Source organism: Cydia amplana, chromosome Z (genome assembly GCF_948474715.1).
Source record: "Cydia amplana chromosome Z, ilCydAmpl1.1, whole genome shotgun sequence".
NCBI classification, from domain to species: domain Eukaryota; kingdom Metazoa; phylum Arthropoda; class Insecta; order Lepidoptera; family Tortricidae; genus Cydia; species Cydia amplana.
Window position 1 is genome coordinate 987,559 of NC_086096.1, and position 22,225 is coordinate 1,009,783.

A 22,225-nucleotide genomic window follows, 5' to 3' on the forward strand; every position below is an offset into this window, starting at 1 on the left:
GCACACCTGGTAGGGGCCGAGGAGTGGTGAGGGGCCGAGTGTGGAACATGACCGTGTTACCTTGAGCCCCTTCTGCTCGAGGGCGCGCCGGTGCTCCAGCTCGGCGTTGAGCAGCGTGGCCAGCACGGAGCACACCTGGTAGGGGCCGAGGAGTGGTGAGGGGCCGAGTGTGGAACATGACCGTGTTACCTTGAGCCCCTTCTGCTCGAGGGCGCGCCGGTGCTCCAGCTCGGCGTTGAGCAGCGTGGCCAGCACGGAGCACACCTGGTAGGGGCCGAGGAGTGGTGAGGGGCCGAGTGTGGAACATGACCGTGTTACCTTGAGCCCCTTCTGCTCGAGGGCGCGCCGGTGCTCCAGCTCGGCGTTGAGCAGCGTGGCCAGCACGGAGCACACCTGGTAGGGGCCGAGGAGTGGTGAGGGGCCGAGTGTGGAACATGACCGTGTTACCTTGAGCCCCTTCTGCTCGAGGGCGCGCCGGTGCTCCAGCTCGGCGTTGAGCAGCGTGGCCAGCACGGAGCACACCTGGTAGGGGCCGAGGAGTGGTGAGGGGCCGAGTGTGGAACATGACCGTGTTACCTTGAGCCCCTTCTGCTCGAGGGCGCGCCGGTGCTCCAGCTCGGCGTTGAGCAGCGTGGCCAGCACGGAGCACACCTGGTAGGGGCCGAGGAGTGGTGAGGGGCCGAGTGTGGAACATGACCGTGTTACCTTGAGCCCCTTCTGCTCGAGGGCGCGCCGGTGCTCCAGCTCGGCGTTGAGCAGCGTGGCCAGCACGGAGCACACCTGGTAGGGGCCGAGGAGTGGTGAGGGGCCGAGTGTGGAACATGACCGTGTTACCTTGAGCCCCTTCTGCTCGAGGGCGCGCCGGTGCTCCAGCTCGGCGTTGAGCAGCGTGGCCAGCACGGAGCACACCTGGTAGGGGCCGAGGAGTGGTGAGGGGCCGAGTGTGGAACATGACCGTGTTACCTTGAGCCCCTTCTGCTCGAGGGCGCGCCGGTGCTCCAGCTCGGCGTTGAGCAGCGTGGCCAGCACGGAGCACACCTGGTAGGGGCCGAGGAGTGGTGAGGGGCCGAGTGTGGAACATGACCGTGTTACCTTGAGCCCCTTCTGCTCGAGGGCGCGCCGGTGCTCCAGCTCGGCGTTGAGCAGCGTGGCCAGCACGGAGCACACCTGGTAGGGGCCGAGGAGTGGTGAGGGGCCGAGTGTGGAACATGACCGTGTTACCTTGAGCCCCTTCTGCTCGAGGGCGCGCCGGTGCTCCAGCTCGGCGTTGAGCAGCGTGGCCAGCACGGAGCACACCTGGTAGGGGGCCGAGGAGTCGGCGCTGCCGTTGAGGAGAAGCTGCTCCAGGGAGAACATGGTCGGTTCGCAGCTGTTACGCAGCTCCTGTTGGCATAATGCATTATTATTTGGGTTTTATTTGCTTTTTAGGGTTCCGTAGCCAAATGGCAAAAAACGGAACCCTTATAGATTCGTCATGTCTGTCTGTCTGTCCGTCTGTCCGTCCGTATGTCACAGCCACTTTTCTCCGAAACTATAAGAACTATACTGTTGAAACTTGGTAAGTAGATGTATTCTGTGAACCGCATTAAGATTTTCACACAAAAATAGAAAAAAAAACAATAAATTTTTGGGGTTCCCCATACTTCGAACTGAAACTCAAAAATTTTTTTTTCATCAAACCTATACGTGTGGGGTATCTATGGATAGGTCTTCAAAAATGATATTGAGGTTTCTAATATCATTTTTTTCTAAACTGAATAGTTTGCGCGAGAGACACTTCCAAAGTGGTAAAATGTGTGTCCCCCCCCCCCCGTAACTTCTAAAATAAGAGAATGATAAAACTAAAAAAAATATATGATGTACATTACCATGTAAACTTCCACCGAAAATTGGTTTGAACGAGATCTAGTAAGTAGTTTTTTATTTATACGTCTTAAATCGCCTAAATACGGAACCCTTCATGGGCGAGTCCGACTCGCACTTGGCCGCTTTTTTTATTTATTTGGACGCTTGGAGAGCCTAATCATAAATATTAGGATTAGTATTTTCTCTTATAAATATTGATATTGTAGGAATTTATCTTTAAGATTATTATAGTGTTAATATTTACCCAGTGAATGTTGTTCATTTTGCTATGTATTGTTCATTGTTCATGTCACTGTAAATATTGTATTGTAAAGGAGTCATTGAGAACAATTTACAAAATATGGTTCTGATGAGGAATACCAGGACATACGAGTATTCCCCGGGCCACTGCAGCAGTCTTGACAGCGTGACTCCGAGGTCCCTGGCTCCTATTTCACCACGGTGACAGGTGCGACAATTGTAAAACATCACTGTTGCTGACGTCACAGGCATGCATGGGCTACGATTACCGCTTACCATCGGGCGGGCCGTATTCCTGTTTGCCGCCATCATTATATTATTTAAAAAAACTTTATTATATCGAAAAAAACAAGTTTCTGACTATTGTCACAAGAAACACGCCAATTGTCACGAAATTCCGACACAGACGGGCTATGATGGCCGTCTCTTTAGTCTTTATCATTTGTCACCATGCCTGTCACGTTCTAACAATTATGTAAGTGCGAAAGTGACGCATGACATGACAGGTTGGCTTAATAAAAGTACTTAAATTATCAACGTATAAAAAAGACTCACCTGAAATAGTTTGTACACATCCATTAGCCAAGCGTTTGAAGCAAAGTAGACGCTCTCCGATATCCCGAACCCGGTTGTAATCGAGCACGAATGGGCCTCCGGGAACACCAGGACATATTCCCCGGGCCGCTGCAGCAGCCTCGACAGCTTCACTCCGTGCTCGCTGAGGATGTTGGGTGGCACCATGGTGATCTCGGAGGCGAGCCAGATGGATTTGTTTTGGCAGTAGGCGGGGCACAGGGTTTCCACTGCTCGTCTGAAATTTGTGCTTTCGTCGCGAGGGATGCCGTACCTGCAATAAGAGCATATATAGCTGGTCAAGCAAATCTTGTCAGTAAAACAAGGAGCGAAATTCAAATTTTCTACGGGACGATATCCCCTCGCGTCTAAATTTTTCAAATTTGCCGCCTTTTTCTACTGACAAGATCTGCTTCACCAGGTATATTATTATCGAGTTATGGGCCTTTTTGAGTGCCATATCGACCTGCAGTGATCTATTGTGCCGGCGCTTTTACTATAGTCCGTGGTTTTAACATTATAGTTCATTTTTTAGCATTAGAAGAAAGGTAAACAATCTTGACGTGTCTATTTATTGAAAGACATTTTTGAAAAATAAGTCGCGGCATATATGTAACAATTATAAACCGATCATTTCCATTGTTTTGCTTTTCATAAGTAATACTGATTTGTAAAAAGCGTACAGATGTAGTGCATAATTGGTTTCCTTAGTACTGAAACGTACTGTACGTGTGAAAGACATAGCCAGTGTGTCGGAATTTCAGTCCCAACTAAAGCAAATACTGCTAAGAAATACAATATATTGTATGGACGAATTCATGAGACCTTAAACTGTTTATTGTTTGTTAGATTATCCCGTATTTGATAATGTACTCTTGACGATCATAATATTAATTCTTATATATTAACATAATAATTTATAATGCAATGTAATATTATGAAATAAATAAATATCATATCATATCATATATGTGTCGGAAACGTACGTATTTGTCATGCTACTTCCAGTCAAACTCACTCCTGAGTACTTTTTGTACCGAGACCGACTGAAATAGCAAGACACGTTTCCGTGAAAATACGAAGGAAAATAATTATGTAAATTGCTTACATTGTTTGACTTTTTCTAATGCTAAAAACACGAACTAACCTTTGAATTGTGAACCTAGGAATTGTGATATCGTTCGGGCTGTAATGTGTTGTTGAACCTTACAATACGTTGCAACACGTGCCGCCCTAAGTAGGTAGGTACTTTACTGGTCACGTTGAACCTAGGAATTGTGATATCGTTCGGGCTGTAATGTGTTGTTGAACCTTACAATACGTGCCGCCCTAAGTACCTAGGTAGATACTTTACTGGTCTCTGACATTACTGGTCGGCAGGATCAGAGGATGTGCACAGTTGTCTCCTCCTGCATAACGCGTCTTGGCCATATATTAAATACTAGTGTTTTTGTACAATGGGTTGGCCGGTCGAAGTATTTAGCGGATCCTAGCTCGCCCTGTCAATCCCTAGGATTGTGTCAAATTTTTGTTTTTTTAATGCCCTGGATGCCAGCTGTTTAAGCCAAATCTCATAGAAAAAGGGGCAAGCTATGACGGCGTCATCTATGCAAACCTTTGACAGTTGCCAACCCCATTAGAATGCAATAGATAGTGAAGGCCAAAGGGGCCAAGTTCTCGTATTTAGGAACGAATTCATATTTCTATGGTAACAAAGGTGTGTTACAATATACAGGGTGCTTCCTGTAACAGGAGCAATAAATTAAACTGTAGGCTGTACTCCTCAAACTGACCAACATTTGATCAGCAACTTTTAAAAATTATGAATCCTTTAGACTTCTTCTTTTTCATACAATATAAATATTGCCTTCAATGTACGCTGACATCAGTGTATTTGACGTTGCTTGTCACGCTTTAAACATAACAAAATTTGCAATACATTGCGTCTTAGAATAAACTTTAAAGTGTTATAAAAATCAAAACCTGAGTTATTTTCAAAAGTTGCTGAACAAATGTTGGTCAGTTTGAGGAGTACAGCCTACAGTTTAATTTATCGCTCCTGTTACAGGAAGCACTCTGTATTTGGGCGCTTTGGCAATGAGCGAGTGTAGTGCCCCCACCATATCTTGTCTGCGCCGCTGTGCATGTACTCGGTCCAGGGCAGGCCGTGCGGGTCGCGGTGCCAGCAAGACGTGCTGAACAGCATGCCGAGGTGCAGGGTGGGCACGGTCACGCCGAGCACCGGCCCGAGGTAGCGGAGCACGTTGTTGGGGTTCCGCGCCAGCACCTGCGGAACGAGGGACTCCTGTTATAGCCAGATGCGCGTATCTACATGTAGCTAACGTAGTACCTACGCGTAGACCACGTTTTGGATACTAAGCAAATTAAGATAAGACACACACACGTAGGTTAACAACATATACAGGGTGCTTCCTGTAACAGGAGCAATAAATTAAGCTAAAGGCTGTACTCCTCAAACTGACCGACATTTGTTCAGCAACTTTTAAAAAATATGAATCCTCTAGACTTCCTCTTTTTCATACAAAATAAATATTGCCTTCAATGTACGCTGACATCAGTGTGTTTGACGTTGCTTGTCACGCTTTAAACATAACAAAATTTGCAATAAATTGCGTCTTAAAATAAACTTCAAAGTGTGATAAAAATCAAAACATGAGTTATTTTCAAAAGTTGCTGAACAAATGTTGGTCAGTTTGTGGAGTACAGCCTTTAGTTTAATTTATTGCTCCTGTTACAGGAAGCACCCTGTATGTATATGGTATAGTTACATTATTAGGATTATTGGAAGAAATTGAAAGTGACTTGTATAGTGCCATAAAATAAACTATTATAACACAGTACTCTGAGTTTGGTGTTTACTCCCCTCCCGGCGCTGTACCTATTACCTACAGGCCGTATGCTGACTCGTATAACGTCGACCGAGAATACGTTGGTGCCATATCCATTTTTGAGAAAAATCGATTTTTAATGATTCCTAAAGTAATAAAAATATGCTATGATTGACACTAATCGAGTTTAAAAAAAAATATTGCCATATCCGCATTTTACTATAGGATAATTATAATTACATTCTGTTAACGGAAATATATCACAAAAGTGTGATGTATCCAACACTTTGCACAAGACCGGGACGTGGCCGGGCTTCGTTTTGTATGTAAAGCGCCACGTGATCACCGATCAACCGTCATAGAAAATGACATGACGGATGCCTCGGCCCGGGCACGGCCCGGTCTAGCGTGACTCATCCTTTACTCAACCAATGTAAGTGGCACAAATATATTCTCACCCGACGATAGGTAAATGAGTTTCTAATGGTACGTTTACACGCTTGCCGAGGCTTGGCAAGCGTCTACAAGCTTCAAGTCTTTACAAACGCTTGGATGCCATTTACATGCATGCGAGTGCGTTACTGTGTTCCAGACAAGCAAGCATGGCAGACGTGGACGTTGAAGTTGTGTCGGCAATTGCTCTAAGTAAACACTAAACACGCGCCAACGTGTAAATACGTCGCAAGCGCTTGCCGCAAGCTCCCTTTGATCTGTCTCCAAAAACCGTCACTAGCCCGGATCGCGACAAGCTCTTGCAAGCTCACGCAAGCCAAGCCAAACAACCCCGTTCACACGCTTGTATTTGTGGAAGCTTGTCGAGACTTGCCAAGCGTGTAAACGTACCATAAGAGTTTATCCATGAAATACAATAAGTTAATGTTAAATAAAGCCTGAAAAGACAACAGGCTTCCTTCCTTCTCATTGACAACAGGCGTCAGAGGTCATTGAATGTTACCGATGTAAACAACAAGAAAGTTTCGCACAATTTTACCACAGTTTTTTTTAAAAGGTTCACAAAGGGGGAAGGGTACACAGGAACATTACGACCGGCCTGATTTTAGGATCGGCCGGCGACATTTATAACATAACCAACCTTGAGATTCCAGGGATGCGCGCCGTACTCGGCCTGCGGATCCTTCGGGAAGCCATAACCCTCCTCTCCCGTGTCTATGGACGCCGTGTTGGCCACTGAACAAGAACACATTTACATGTTGACGTGATACCGTCTTATAAATCGACGAACACCGGTAGCATGCACGAAAAAGTGTCACGTTGTGGACAGATCTCCATGGTAACGTTGTGGACAGATCTCCATAGTAACGTATAATTGCCGTTATGCAATTTTATAAGCTTGTATTTAACTTGCAATGTACCTATATGTATGTACTTAACTATGTTTGTACGGATCAAATCTTGCAAGTTAAATTTGACCCACTTCCCGACTTCCAATGAAGTTGAAAATTTGCATACATATGTAAGTCTGGTGACAATGCAATATTATGGTACCATCGAACTGATCTGATGATGGAGACAGGAGGTGGCCATATAAACTCTGTGATAAAACAACTCAACCTAATTGTGTTTGGAGTTTTTAGAATTGTCTCCATGAGTATTAATTGCCTGCGGAAAGAAAATTACAGTCAGCGATAAAAGCTTGTACCAAAAATGTTTTTTTTTTTTTCAAAAACTTATTACACTGTGTCTATTGTATTGTAGGAATGTACTATAAATATTAAGAAGCGCTGGTGGCCTAGCGGTAAGAGCGTGCGACTTGCAATCTGGAGGTCGCGAGTTCGAACCCCGGCTCGTACCAATGAGTTTTCCGAAACATATGTACGAAATGACATTTCATATTTACCAGTCGCTTTTCGGTGAAGGAAAACATCGTGAGGAAACCGGACTAATCCCAATACGGGCCTAGTTTACCCTCTGGGTTGGAAGGTCAGTCTTTCGTAAAAACTAGTGCCCACGCCAATTACTGGGATTAGTTGCCAAGCGGACCCTAGGCTCCCATGAGCCATGGCAAAATGCGGGGACAACGGGAAGATGATGTACTATAAATATAAAGATGAGATACCGATGTGCTCGGTGCCCAGCAGCACGGCGCGCCAGTAGGCCTTCTCGACGTCGACGGCGCCCGGCGGCTGCTTCGACGGCTCGAAGTGTGCGTCCATGAGGGACGTCGCGATCTGACACACAATACCATTATCATACCCTACGCAAAACAAGTAGGTACCAGAGCGTTTTCCAAAAAAAGTGTACATTTCATTCATGTCTTCAAAATATTTACTTCTTGGGCTCATTTTACTCAGAATCATTTGTACATTCACGGCTCATACATAAAAAAATGTGTCCAAAAATTTCCTTTCCTGATCGTCACATTCTTGTATGAAATTTTTATTTGTATGAACGTGACGCACTAGAAAAAATTTTTTTCATACAAAATTTTGGGACACATTTTTTCAAGTATGAGGCGTGAATGCACAAATGATTCTGAGTAAAATGAGCCCAAGAAGTCAATATTTTGAAGACATGAATGAAATGTACACTTTTTTTGGAAAACGCTCACCTATACATAACACAGAGATAATACAGTAAACGTGTACAAATCATAATCATAATAATCATGATCATTTATTTATTTCGAGGTTCATGGACCGCCCCTGCACTATACAGTCCTCAGCCTCGTGTAGCGCGCCGGCTGTATTGCCATCTTCCCCTTCATCGTCAGATTCTGACTTACCTTCTTGAATGTGACGAGGTTCATGGTCCGCCCTTGCACTATACAGTCCTCAGCCTCGTGTAGCGCGCCGGCTGTGTTGCCATCTTCCCCTTCGTCGTCAGATTCTGCCTTACCTTCTTGAATGTGACGAGGTTCATGGTCCGCCCCTGCACTATACAGTCCTCAGCCTCGTGTAGCGCGCCGGCTGTGTTGCCATCTTCCCCTTCGTCGTCAGATTCTGCTTACCTTCTTGAATGTGACGAGGTTCATGGTCCGCCCCTGCACTATACAGTCCTCTGCCTCATGTAGCGCGCCGGCTGTGTTCCCATCTTCCCCTTCGTCGTCAGATTCTGACTCGCACTCGGTGCCCAGCATGCGGTTCTGACGCTGGAAGGGATTGCGGGCCCGTTCCAGCATCTTCTGGTACTTGGTAGTCCAGCATTTTTCCACCTCCGCCATTATACTTTGGCGTTCCTCTGTAAATGGAAAATGAGATTAAACATGCGCATAGTTGAAAATAGTTGTTTCAAATCGGTTTATAGATTGTTTATCCGCATCTATGTAAGAGTACTTATGTTAGCTTACGTGTACATATGTACGTAACATTTACGTGGCATCCGCTCAGTCTTTAAAAATGTAGTTTATTTTTTTATTTTTTTCTACTCCCGTACTTTTATTTATCATATAAAGGGTCGTGCACACATCTTTAAAACCCTACCTTATACTCGTAGTTGTCAAGATAAGTTTTTAGTTTATTCCCCAAAAACGCATTTGTGCATACACGCAGTATCTTTTTGGCACTTTTCGATACTTCGTGTAATGACCACTTAATAAATATTGTATGAAATACATACATTGTTGCCAACCTCATTTTATATGTCGTCTCTGACAAATAAGTGAACCATAGACATGTTTTTTAATTACATTCATTCTTTAAAAATAGAATAGGTAGATAGGTACCGTAGGTAGAAGTCCACTAGATGACATGAAAAATAATTGTTTTTACAATTTTGTTTTTCATCATTACCTACACCCATGCTAAAATTGGCCTACACATGTATTATTTCCGCTGTAATTCCTTCGTTTGGTGGCCTAACTATGGGGTTGCGTAGTTTAATCAGATGTCTCAGCTCGATGGTACACATAATGATTGTATTGTAACTCGACTTGTATGTATGTGAAATTATCGCACAATCAAGGCAACGGAACAGATTAAACTAAAAAAAACCGGTCAATTAAGAGTCGGATTCGCGCACGGAGGGTTCCAAAATAATCACGTTTGTTGTATAGGAGCCCAAGTTAAATATTTCTTTTATTCTTTTTTTTAGTATTTGTTGTTATAGCGGCAACAGAAATACATCATCTGTGAATATTTCAACTGTCCAGCTATCGCGGTTCATGAGATACAGCCTGGTGACAGGCAGACAGACGGACAGTGGAGTCTTAGTTAGGTCCCGTTCTTGCCCTTTGGGTACGGAGCCCTAAGAAAGCTAGTAAGATGAAATGTTGGGCATCACCACAAAACAGATACAGTACAGAAATCAATCTACATACAAAGTGCGCTCGAGCAACGCACACATAGACACTGCTCACAGACACGATATCTCGGACCGGTTGGGACCAGTGCGAGCGCGAGTGCCATCCGCTTGAGACACGCGTCTTTTTTTGTGCAATAATGGAGAAACTAAAAAAAAGTTATTATAACTGTTCAGTGGACGGTTGTTTAAATTCAACATTAAACAGTGAATTGTCGTTTTTTAAGCTACCAGTGGTTTCAGAAAGGTAAGTAGGTATCTGCTTGTATTTCGATGGTTCGTTTTAACGTTAAACAGAAAAGTTAGGTAGGTAGGTATAGGTAAGCACCCCGCCCCGGCCACTACTAGATACGAGTGCCACTACCACGATAGTTTTTTGTGCATAAATCATAGTTGACAACCCTAGAGCGACCGCCGAGCGTAGGTATGAAAAGTGAAGTACATACATGTGATTGACTTCTGTACTGTATCTAATATTTAAAACCTTCGCGTTTTGAACACATATTAACTCACATTTATAGACGGGTCTAACGCGAAATTTATCCAATTACCTTTATATACCGACGTTTCGACACAGGTTTCACTGGTCATGGTCGCGGCCAACTAAAGTCTCAGCAAATTGTCAAAACAGAGATTTGTGCAACTACCCGACGAAAAGTGTATGAAAAAGTGTGTTTCTGTAGTGTATCTGTTTAGTGGCATCACTCACGGTCGGAGAGCGTGGCGTAGGGCAGCAGGTACCGCATGTATATGGGGTCCAGCTTGCGCTCGGGGTGCTGCAGCTTGGTCAGCTTCATCTCGTCCGCGACGCGGCCCCAGCGCTTGCGTTGTATCACGTTGCTGAGCCCGCCGTTGCGCTCGACGGCGTGGTACAACTTGGGGAGGTTCACCTCGCTGCCGTCCAACTATAACAGAGAACTTGCATGCTCATTTTTTGCCTATTTAATTCTAAACTATTTATTTTAAAATTATGAAAAAAACCGGCCAAGTGCGAGTCGGACTCGCGCACGGAGGGTTCCGCACCATCAACAAAAAATAGAGCAAAACAAGCAAAAAAACGGTCACCCATCCAAGTACTGACCCCGCCCGACGTTGCTTAACTTCGGTCAAAAATCACGTTTGTTGTATGGGAGCCCCACTTAAATCTTTATTTTATTCTGTTTTTAGTATTTGTTGTTATAGCGGCAACAGAAATACATCATCTGTGAAAATTTCAACTGTCTAGCTATCACGGTTCGTGAGATACAGGCTGGTGACAGACGGACGGACGGACGGACGGACAGCGGAGTCTTAGTAATAGGGTTCCGTTTTTACCCTTTGGGTACGGAACCCTAAAAAATATATCTGAGATTCTCACAATGAGCCCTTTCATTTGATATATAACAATTTTTTTTTTCTATTTCTCATTTACCCACCCAAAAGTGACCCCTTTATTTAAATTTCTATTATTTACTTTACATGTATTTCTTTGGGTTATAGACTTACATGTGTGTACCAAATTTCAACTTAATTGGTCCAGTAGTTTCGGAGCAAATAGGCTGTAACAGACGGACAGCCAGACACACGAGTGATCCTATAAGGGTTCCGTTTTTTTCCTTTTGAGGACTTTGAGGTATGGAACCCTAAAAATATGAAAATAGGACGTTTATACTTAACATTGTTCTATTAAGTGCGCAGCAAAGTGAACTTAGACATCCTTCTAAGCTAACTCTAGACAAGACAGGCTTTGGGTTCTAGTTCGTTGAGAGAGGGGAGAGGTACTCACGAGGGGAGACCGCGCGAACACGACGCTCTGGGTCCGCAGGTGCGCCTTGATAGAGGGGAGAGAGGGGAGAGGTACTCACGAGGGGAGACCGCGCGAACACGACGCTCTGGGTCCGCAGGTGCGCCTTGATAGAGGGGAGAGAGGGGAGAGGTACTCACGAGGGGAGACCGCGCGAACACGACGCTCTGGGTCCGCAGGTGCGCCTTGATAGAGGGGAGAGAGGGAGAGGTACTCACGAGGGGAGACCGCGCGAACACGACGCTCTGGGTCCGCAGGTGCGCCTTGATAGAGGGGAGAGAGGGGAGAGGTACTCACGAGGGGAGACCGCGCGAACACGACGCTCTGGGTCCGCAGGTGCGCCTTGATAGAGGGGAGAGAGGGGAGAGGTACTCACGAGGGGAGACCGCGCGAACATGACGCTCTGGGTCCGCAGGTGCGCCTTGATAGCCGCCAGCTCCCTGGACACGGGTCCCCAGCGGCTGTACATCTTGGAGATGTACTGGTATATGACTGCGAAGCGGATCGTGTCGCTCATGGTGCATGTCGGTTTGAAGTTTTCAGGGGGTACTATTTTGCAGAGGCCGTATTTTGAGGCCTCGGGGGCGATTTTGTCGTAGTACTTTATCGGGTCCTGTAAATAACGTAAGTTAGCAAGCACAAAAATAAAAATATTTCAATTCGGTTTGAGAAAATGTAATATAATATTAATTAAAGAAACGAAAATAAACAGATTTCAATTTCTAGAACTACTTTCAGTCAAAACTGCAACTTCTTTACTAAGTATTGTCAGGGTTGGGCAGTATTTCAATTACATGTATTTGAAATACGTATTTGAAATACAAATTAGTATTTTGTATTTGTATTTCAAATACTACCTCAAAAGTATTTTGTATTTGGTATTTCAAATACTGCACTCACATGTATTTAGTATTTTGTATTTCAAATACTTCAAGCTTCAAAATACATTTCTATAAATACATTTTATTAAATTCTATAATCCTAAAATGTGTAATCTCTCGCACAAGCTGTGAGCCGACCGCGAACCTCCGATCCAGCCGAGATACAATTTTCATTGGCTGGATACTGGATCTATATTAGGTCAACTTCTGCGTGGAACTTTTCGTTTAAATCTAGGGGATAGGGTCATTGCAGTAGTTTCCGTCCATGCACTAGTTTACGACGACTTGACGGATTATCAAATATATATTTCATTTTTAATTTACTACTTTTTGCGAAGTCTTCATCTTCCTCGCGTTGTCCCGGCATTTTGCCACGGCTCATGGGAGCCTGGGGTCCGCTTGGAAACTAATCCCAGTAATTGGCGTTGGCACTAGTTTTTACGATAGCGACTGCCATCTGACCTTCCAACCCAGAGGGTAAACTAGGGCCGTAATTGGAATTAGTCCGGTTTCCTCACGATGTTTTCCTTCACCGAAAAGCGACTGGTAAATATCAAATGATATTTCGTACATAGTTCCGAAAAACTCATTGGTTCGAGCCGGGGTTCGAACTCGCGACCTCCGGATTGCAAGTCGCACGCTCTTACCGCTAGGCCACCAGCGCTTCCTTTTTGCGAAATATCATTGTTATATGTAGACAGATATATTGCTTAGACGCCTTAGACATAAGGATTGAAATCAGTCCAAATTTGTGCAGGAATGTAGGTATATATTCAAATTTCGTCAAGTGGACGTAAACTAGAGCTGGACGAAAACTAGCGCAATGACCCTATAAGTTTATATGAAAGGATATTCGTTAACGTTAAAACTAAATGCTAAACAAAAATATAAATAAAGGTATATTTTGTAATTGAAATACATTATTTTAAACACTGTAATTTGTATTTTGTATTTCAAATACCCGTCACCAAAGTAGTTTGTATTTTGTATTTCAAATACTTTTAAAAATGTATTTTGTAATTTGTATTTCAAATACGTGGAAGCCAGTATTTTGCCCAACCCTGAGTATTGTAACTAAGAGAAGACTATACACTACTTTGAACGCCACGCTTTATATCCATTAACACTCCATCCTTAACCTTATTGGAATAAAGGAGGTTAGCAGTTAAATTGCCTTTGGTGGTGAAAAGGTTAATCCGATTTCATGAATGAGATATTTGGCTGGATCAACCTTGTCATTATTCTGCCCCGTCCAGCCAGAAGCCAGATTTTAAAGAGTGACTCAGGAGAACATAATCATCACAGAGTGACAACTCAAACGAGCAAAACAATCAATGGCAATACCTCAAACTCCTTAGCCGTAGGATAATACGTGGGTGCCTCTAAGACCGTCCCCGCCTTCTCTTCCAAATAGACTTCTTCCCGGCCGTTCCCCTCCGTGGCCAAGCTCCCGAGCTCGTTCTGTAGCTCTGTCGGTAAGCAGCTAAAAAACTTATGCAGCAGCGCCGGACTGTTGGTCAGATTATCTATTAAATTCTTCTGCTTCTTATATATATCGTCCTTGAGCACTAAACTAACACAAAGTACGTTCCCTTCTTCTTTTTTAGTATTAATTTCGACTAGTTGTGAGATTGTAGGGGATATGTCCATGTATTGTATGCTCTCGGGGCTCTGCGCGGGGGGCTCGGGGGAGGGCTGGGTGCGGCGACGGAGGCCTGGGGGAGGCCGACAGGCTTCGAGCTCGTCGAACTCGTACACGTCCGGGTTGGCGGGCGGCGGTTCGCGGGAGCTGCAATTATACAATTTTTTAAGTTTTTGAAGACTAAAGGGGCCCACTGATTTACAGTCCGCCGGACGGTATCGGCCTGTCAGTTGTTCGGAACTGTCAAAATTTCGTTCCAACTGACAGGCAGGCAGGTCTTCACATTAGTCTCGGTAGTTTGGCGAAAATATTGTAAACCTAGTCGTAAGTAATTTTTGGAATAAATGAATAATAAATAAAATCAAAAATTTATGCGATCCCGCACGTTGCTACGGTGAGCGAGCGTGACATCGCTATACGTATACGCTGTCTCGCTCAGACACCGGAGGGTCGGGCGGTTCCGCATCGGTTAAATTATAATATAATTAATAATCACAAATTTCTTTATTAAAAAGTTATATATAGTAATTAATACTTATATAATAATATACTCCGATTTTATTATTTTATCGCTGACTGTACTTTTCTTTCCACAAACAACTAATACTGATCGAGACAATTCTAACAACCCCAATCGCAATTAGTTTGCGTTGTTTTATCAGTTCCCTGGCCACCTCCTGTCTCCATCATCAGATCAGCCCGCTGGTATCATAATATTGCATTATCACCCGACTTACATATGTATGCAAATTTTCAGCTTCATAGGAAGTCGGCCCGTACAAACATAAATTAGTAGATTGTTAACCAAGGGGTGAAAGGCACTCATTTCTGGATTTCAAGAGCGCCAATAGTCAGAGGCTGAAATTATGCCTTTCACCCGAGTTAAACACTCTACTTTTCATTTCGAATACCTACGAGGAAAGTAAAATGCATGAGATTTTAAAAAACATGACTGAGTATAAGTTTTTATACTGTTTCTCGAGGGTACTTTAAATTAACAATTTAGGTAAAAGAATCGTTATTTTTGGAATGGGGAGTGAAAAATCAGAAAGGAAATTGTATAACAAATCCATTTAAAACCAAATTTCAATTATTTATCTTAATAAAATGTCAAAAATCGTACTTGGAAAGTTAGAAGCGTATCACTTTCTGCACACCTTTTAGAACAACAATTACCCTCTTTCAGAGCATGAGAAATTAAAACATACTTACATACATTGCAAGTTAAATACAAGCTTGTAAAAACAACCGATTTCGCTAAACAGTAAAATTAAAGTTCCGTTGGTCATCTTAACCCTATACAGTCGCCATATCATACTTCATCATCATCATATCAGCCTTTATCGCCCACTGCTGCGCATAGGCCTCTCTTCTAGTACGCCACTAGTCCCGGTCCTGAGCTAATCTCATCCAGAAGTGACCGCAATCTCCGGATGTCGATCACCCAACGAGCCGTATCATACAGCATACTTACTTCCTTAGAAGTCTTGTGTTGGTGGCCACCTCTTGTGGAGGGGCGGTCTTAGCCGCTCGCTTCGGTAACGTTTTCTTCTCTTTCACCGGTGCGGCTTTCGGTTTCCTAAATAAATAAAAAATATACAACCGTTAAAATTACCTTTAACAAACATTTTAAACCTGACAGAGATCTATAAAAAGGTGCCCCATTCCATTTGATTTAGAATTGAAATTTTGACATATTATCAAAATTGCATTTTTTGACGAGTTCTGACATGTGGGCTAATCCCTTTAAACGCCAAGAAACGTCTATCGTGCCGTCGCCGTGAACCTTATCTGAATGAAGGAAGGCATGATTTACTGTACCCGCGCGCGTCAGTTCACGTCTTTGCCGATCAAAGGATTAACGAAAAGGAACTGACTCCACTAAATAGTTCAAAATGCCATCATTTTAACCGGATAAATTATTAAACTAGTTTAATTGGCTATGTTTCTCAATCGACTAACGGAGCGGCAGATGACATACACGAGGAATCATGATACATTTCCTTTAACTACATTACAAAGAAAAATTTTTGGTGACTACTACAATGAACTCTTTCTACCACTTGACGGCTAGAGTTATTGCCCCCTCCATAGTAATTGGCCACTCTTAACAAATCAGAAAGAAACAAGGCAATAGATGTCTTATTGTTAATAGTGGCTAATTACCTCAAGAAAAGAAATTGGGCCCAAAACTAGTTTTTAATACCTTCTTATCAACACTCAGTCAAACGGTAAATCTATACATACCTTCCCCTCGTCTCTTTCTGCACAGTTTTTTTCCCCACTACCTTTCCTTTAATCCTCTTTATTTTATCGTCTGGTTTACTGATGTCTTCTTTTTCGCTCTCATCATCATGTCTCGCTGTTTTGTCTGTTTTGCCTCTCTCATCTTTTTGCCCCGCCTTCTTGGCTTCTTTATCCCTTTCATGTTTCTGTCCCGCTTTCTCACTGTCTTCATCTTTCTTAGCTTTGTTTTTAATTTGGTTCTTTTTCGCTTTGACCTCAATACCCGAATCCTCATTATCAGAAACGTTTAATTCTTCTGATGGTTTTATAGATTTATTTTCTAATTTTTCTGAAGATCTTCTCCTAATTTCTTCAAGTTCTTTGTCAATTTTTTCTTGAATTATTTTCCTTTCCAGATCCAAGTCTGTTTCGGACTGTGAGTCTAGGAGCTCTGGGGCCGCTCTGGGCTCTGGTGGAGGTCCAAGCCGGATTATGTCGCTGCTGATGTCAGACTGGGACATAGGAGAATACGGGGCCTTAATAGCTGGGGGTACACACCAGTCCTCCACTCTGTGTAACAAACGATAGAGATATTGAACAATGATTAATTTTACAACATATCTTAGGTAAACCTTTGAACGTTACGCCTATCGTATGCGGCGCGTCATCGTGAACCTTGTCGGGATGCACGAAGATTGATATTGGGCTGTAGCCGCGCCCGTCAGTTGACGTATTTGGTGGTCAAAGGGTTAGCAACGTAAGAAAATGGAGAATAATAAGATTTGAAAATAATATGAGAAGAAAGACGACGTCTATACGTTCTACTCGTATCTAATAGTACCAATTAAGTTCAATGATATTTAAATAATATAAAATTGTAATAGAGTTGCATTTGGAAAATTAGCTCCGTTCCCTACATCAAACTAGGTTCAATTTTTAATAGCAAATTTTGTTTGTCATCAGTATGTCTGGGCCTTAGGAATGTATAACGATGATGTCCTCCCAGACGTATCCGTCGACGGAGACATCCTGACGAGCTAATTTAAAAGGGTCTTTATAAACAATTACGTGCATGTGCGCGGGCGTGACTTGCAAATCAAACCGAGGACAGTAACCGAGGACGAGGTGAATTGTATGTGTAGGTTGTAGGAGGGCTTGATCCGAGTCTTTAGCCGACGTTTGGTGGCAAGATCTTCAAGCCGGGCGCGTTCCAAGTTACAGGTCGATTCACAAGAGCTGCCACGAATGGAATGAGTCACATTAACTAATAAAATGGTGGCTCGGACTATATGCCGATACATGGCCCCTATTCGAGGTGTACAAATGTCAGATTTCGCGTCCACTTCAATTCAACAGTTGATTGAATCGCATGTTCAACAAAACCAAAATTCAACAAAAATCTACGTTGTTTCATTACTACTTTAAGGTTTATAATGGTTTGGTTGTCACCTAACTGTGGATTGCTGATGTCAAATATTGACACAGGATTGTTCCGATTCAACGGGAGTTCAACACGATACGTTAAACGTCGCTTGTCGAATACCCCCCCGGTGTCACTAAAACCTTGGAGGATATAACCAAACGGAGACGCCTTGTCTGTAATTTCATATACAAAACAGTCTGCCGATTTTTGCGGGGGAGGGGCACGTCAAATGTATACGTAAAAATAGCCATGCCAGATAAACGTCAGTCCATACATTGTGTGTGACCATTGGCCGCCTATTTTCGACAGAGGGGAACGCCTGTTAATGGCTACTCCGTTTGGTTATATCCTCTAAGACGGAAACAATTAAAGTTTCGTTCATTCCATTCGCGCCAGCTTTCGTGAGTCCACCTCAAGGCCCGTTTTGACAACAGTTCGCCAGGCAGATCTCCGCGCTGCGAGGAGGGTAGTGTGAACCAGGGATGTTGCGGATGCCAATTTTTTGACATCCGCGGATGCGGATGCGGATGCGGATTTTTAAAGGCTCACATCCGCGGATGCGGATGCGGATGTCAAGATAGTACCATAAAAAACGTCAAATATTACATTTTAGTAATTTTTATTTCAAAAAACCGGCCAAATGCGAGTCGGACTCGCGTTCCAAGGGTTCCGTACATTAAGTCCCACTCACGCTTGACTGCTCATTTCTAATAGGTTTTTTTGGTTAATGACTAAATTACCTAGCAGTCTAGCACTTACGCCAATGCTAAGACGTTCCTGTACCGACCTGTTCCACATCCGCATCCGCATTAAATCCGCATCGATTTTATGCGGATGCGGATGCGGATGTTGAAAATCATGCGGAAGTTCCGCGGTTGCGGATGCGGATGCGGATATTCGCAACATCCCTGGTGTGAACATACCCGATGGTGGAGAGAGCGACGCTGAGGACTGGCGATGGCGCGCATATGACGGGGGCTACCACCTCGACCATGCTAGGCCTGCCACAGTTATCCTGTTCTTCTGTGGAGTAGAATAGGTTTGTTATCACATGTTGAATTTTATAACTAAATCTAGTTAAATAGATTTCCTTGTTTTCCATACATCGAAACGGCTTCTAACGTTACATGGTGACGTCACGATGTATTGCCATTTTCTAAGAAGCAAGTGCGGGTGCCAGACTTTGACCAACATTTGTGACTTTTGTATTGCTTTAAGACAATGGGTCCCATACAGACATTTAAACCTCAAAACAAACCTGAACGACTGGTACCATTCATAAACAATTATCAAATACCCTATGGTAATTGTGGTTAAGGGGCCCACTGATTAACAGTCCGCCGGACGATATCGGCCTGTCAGTTAGAACAAAAATTGACAGCTCCGAACAACTGACAGGCCGATATCGTACGGCGGACTGGTAATCAGTGGGCCCCTTTAGGCTGCCTCTCGCCGCGGCGGTAATCAAACAATAGCGTTGGTAGTAATTACCATAATGGTCTCCGCTCAACCAAGCATTAACAAGCTTTGCTTACTTTATTGGTCCATGGCTAGGTGGATCTATGTAACTGTCTCCGAATAATTATTGTACCTATTATTTTGTGTCCTTCGGCCCGCTGCGCTAAACGAAATTACCGCTTTCCGGCTCCGACGAACAGAGAATACCGTAAAATGGGGTGAGTAGGGTCAAAACTGACATTCAAACCTCGATAACATTTTATTTTTACATATGCAAACTGAATGGTGTATATAATAAGTGTTCCGGAAGTTTGTATTTTAGTTTTTATTTTATTTTGGGTAGTTCCATTTCATAACTTTGACGATAAACAGGAAAATCCACCTCACCCCGTAGTCCCTCGTATTTGGAGTGAGTTGGGTTTTCATACAAAGGTGATTTTGGAAGATTGTTGGATCGATTTTTTTTATTATGAGTATTACTACAGCTCAATTTTAAATTGGAATACATTATTTTTGTACCAGTAGCCTTAAAAATCCATCTCACCCCCCTTTCAACCCTTCTCTCCCCATTCATAACCCAACTCTCCCCGCGAACCCTACTCACCCCATTTTACGGTACTTAATATAAACAAGCAGGGCCCATTTAGACGATGCGAGAACTCGCATGCGAGTTTCATTACATTACGGGTTTTGATCGGTCGGTTGAATTGGACGTAACCAACAGTCCGCGATGTAACTAAAATCGCATGCGAGTTCGCGCGCCGTCTGAATCAGCCCTTACACACCTCGGCCTGTAAACAAGAACGTCTCAGATCAGATCACATGGCATTTTCGACAGAGGTGAAGTTTACTGCCCTAGGTCAAGGGTTTGCACGACGGATCTGAAATGTATGCGAAGATCCGCAGATCCGGATAATTTCGTACATTTCGGATCCGGAATGCAAGTCATGTGGCCAAAAACTAACCATATGATGTTCTCATTTACCTAGATTGAAGAAAATCTTGACGTGACAATAGGTACCTTTGGCAGCAAGAAATCGTGCGATGGATTCTAGAGAGGCGCGACGCGAGTCCGGTGCCGCTGTGCCTGAATCAAAATAATAAATAACTAATAAAATAAAGTAATAGTACATTGTGCAACGTGGGGGGCTGGGGGGTAATTGAAATATTGTACGAGAGTCTATATATATTCACGACAGCCGCAGGCTAGAGTGAATTAAAGACTCGAGTAACAATATTTTTACCCCCGGAGATACACACAATGTTTTTCATCACACTTGCGAAGAAAAAACTAAATTTTAAGCAAAATCATTCTTAAATACGGTGACATTTCAAACATTCGTCCGCCATATTGTCTTGTTATGGCAGGTTAGGATTCGAAGGCACAGATCCACCCGGATTCAGCCATAACCGAAAATTGTGTAGTTAAATTGATTAAACATACACAAAAAAAATATTTATAAACGTCGGTATTTTCAATGCAAAACTCATTTAAAACTACTTGGTTAGTATTGACATAATTAAAAAAAAGCCATATCTCACTCGTGTTATAGCTTTTTTTTCAGAATCTATAACTCCCGCTGGAACAATATAGGCCTTTGTCGTTCAGTACACCTGCATGAAATAAGATCTTTTTCGAGCATGAAGGAAAAAGAAATTAAGAAAAATAAAATGCTCAAAATTGCGAATGGCAAAAATTGTAATCTGGAAATAACGTTTTCCGGAAAAGACAGTACACACTCTTAAGCACTATTAAGCAGAAACGTATGCGAACGATGCTATCTACAAAATTAATATAGCGCATCGTTACTGGTGAATTTCCAATATGATATGGAACTCTGGTAGCCGTTTAAGAAGGTAGGACTCTTACGGTAGATGTCGCTATGAGCCTCCCTAGGGCTCATATATGGTGGAAATATTCGCTGAATTGGGTACGATCTTGGTAGCTCAAATGGCAGAGCACTGTACTAGTGATCCAGTGGTCGTGGGTTCAAGTCCCACCCAAGACAGTGAATTTTTCCACTTTTAATTTATTTCGAAGCATAATAGCGTCGTTCGCAGACGTTTCTGCTTAATACAAAATTAACATAGTATATTTATAAGACATACTTAAAAACAGCAAAATATATACAGGATAGCTCTAATTTCAAGTAATCCCAATTTTCCACTAAAGGATGACTCACGCTAAACCGGGCCGGGCCCGGACCGGAGCGTCCAACATGTCATTTTCTATGACGGCTGATCAAAATATGATGAAAAACGAAGCGCTGGAAGCTCTGGCCCAGTCCCGGCCCGGTCTAGCGCGAGTCATCCTTAACCGTCTCTCCTGTGTTAGCGTCAGTGCCGGATTAACGAGATTCTACTGTACATACTTACTGGTTTCAGTGGGGGGAGGTCTCGGTGCTTTGAAACCGGACGGACCCGCCTTAGACGTTGACTCGGCTATAAACGAATAGGCACAATAATATAAGTATACAAAAAGTTTAAAAAGAAACAAAAGATATGGCGCTCCGCGGGAAACTTGAAGATACCTTTCATCTTAATTGCTCTAAAATATATCTCTGTACAAAATTATTCTGCTATGATATGCAGGCAACGACATAAGTACAATAAAAAATCATATATTATTATGGTTTTTTTTTTCAAGCCAACTTTAGAGTATGTTCGGAAAGAGAAGAGTCGTGGAATGTATTGGGCCCCATACGTTCCACGACTCTTCTCTTTCCGCACAGACTCTAACATTTTAAGGTTTTGATTGGAGTCTGCTCTTGCAAATATAAAGTGTCATTCTATGGAACTTGCTAACTATGTAAACAAACCGCCATATTGAAACTGTCAAAAAACATACATTATTAACTAAAGATAAAGATATTTTATTTGCAGTAGTGACTTTTTGTTTACATAGTTAGCAAGTTCCATAGAATGACACTTTAGTCTAGTTTTCGTGTGATTTTTTCGTGGCTCTTGCCCTTCAAAATTCAATTCTAGCCGTTTTTGAGTTATTGTTAAGTCTTCTCTTCTTAGTAA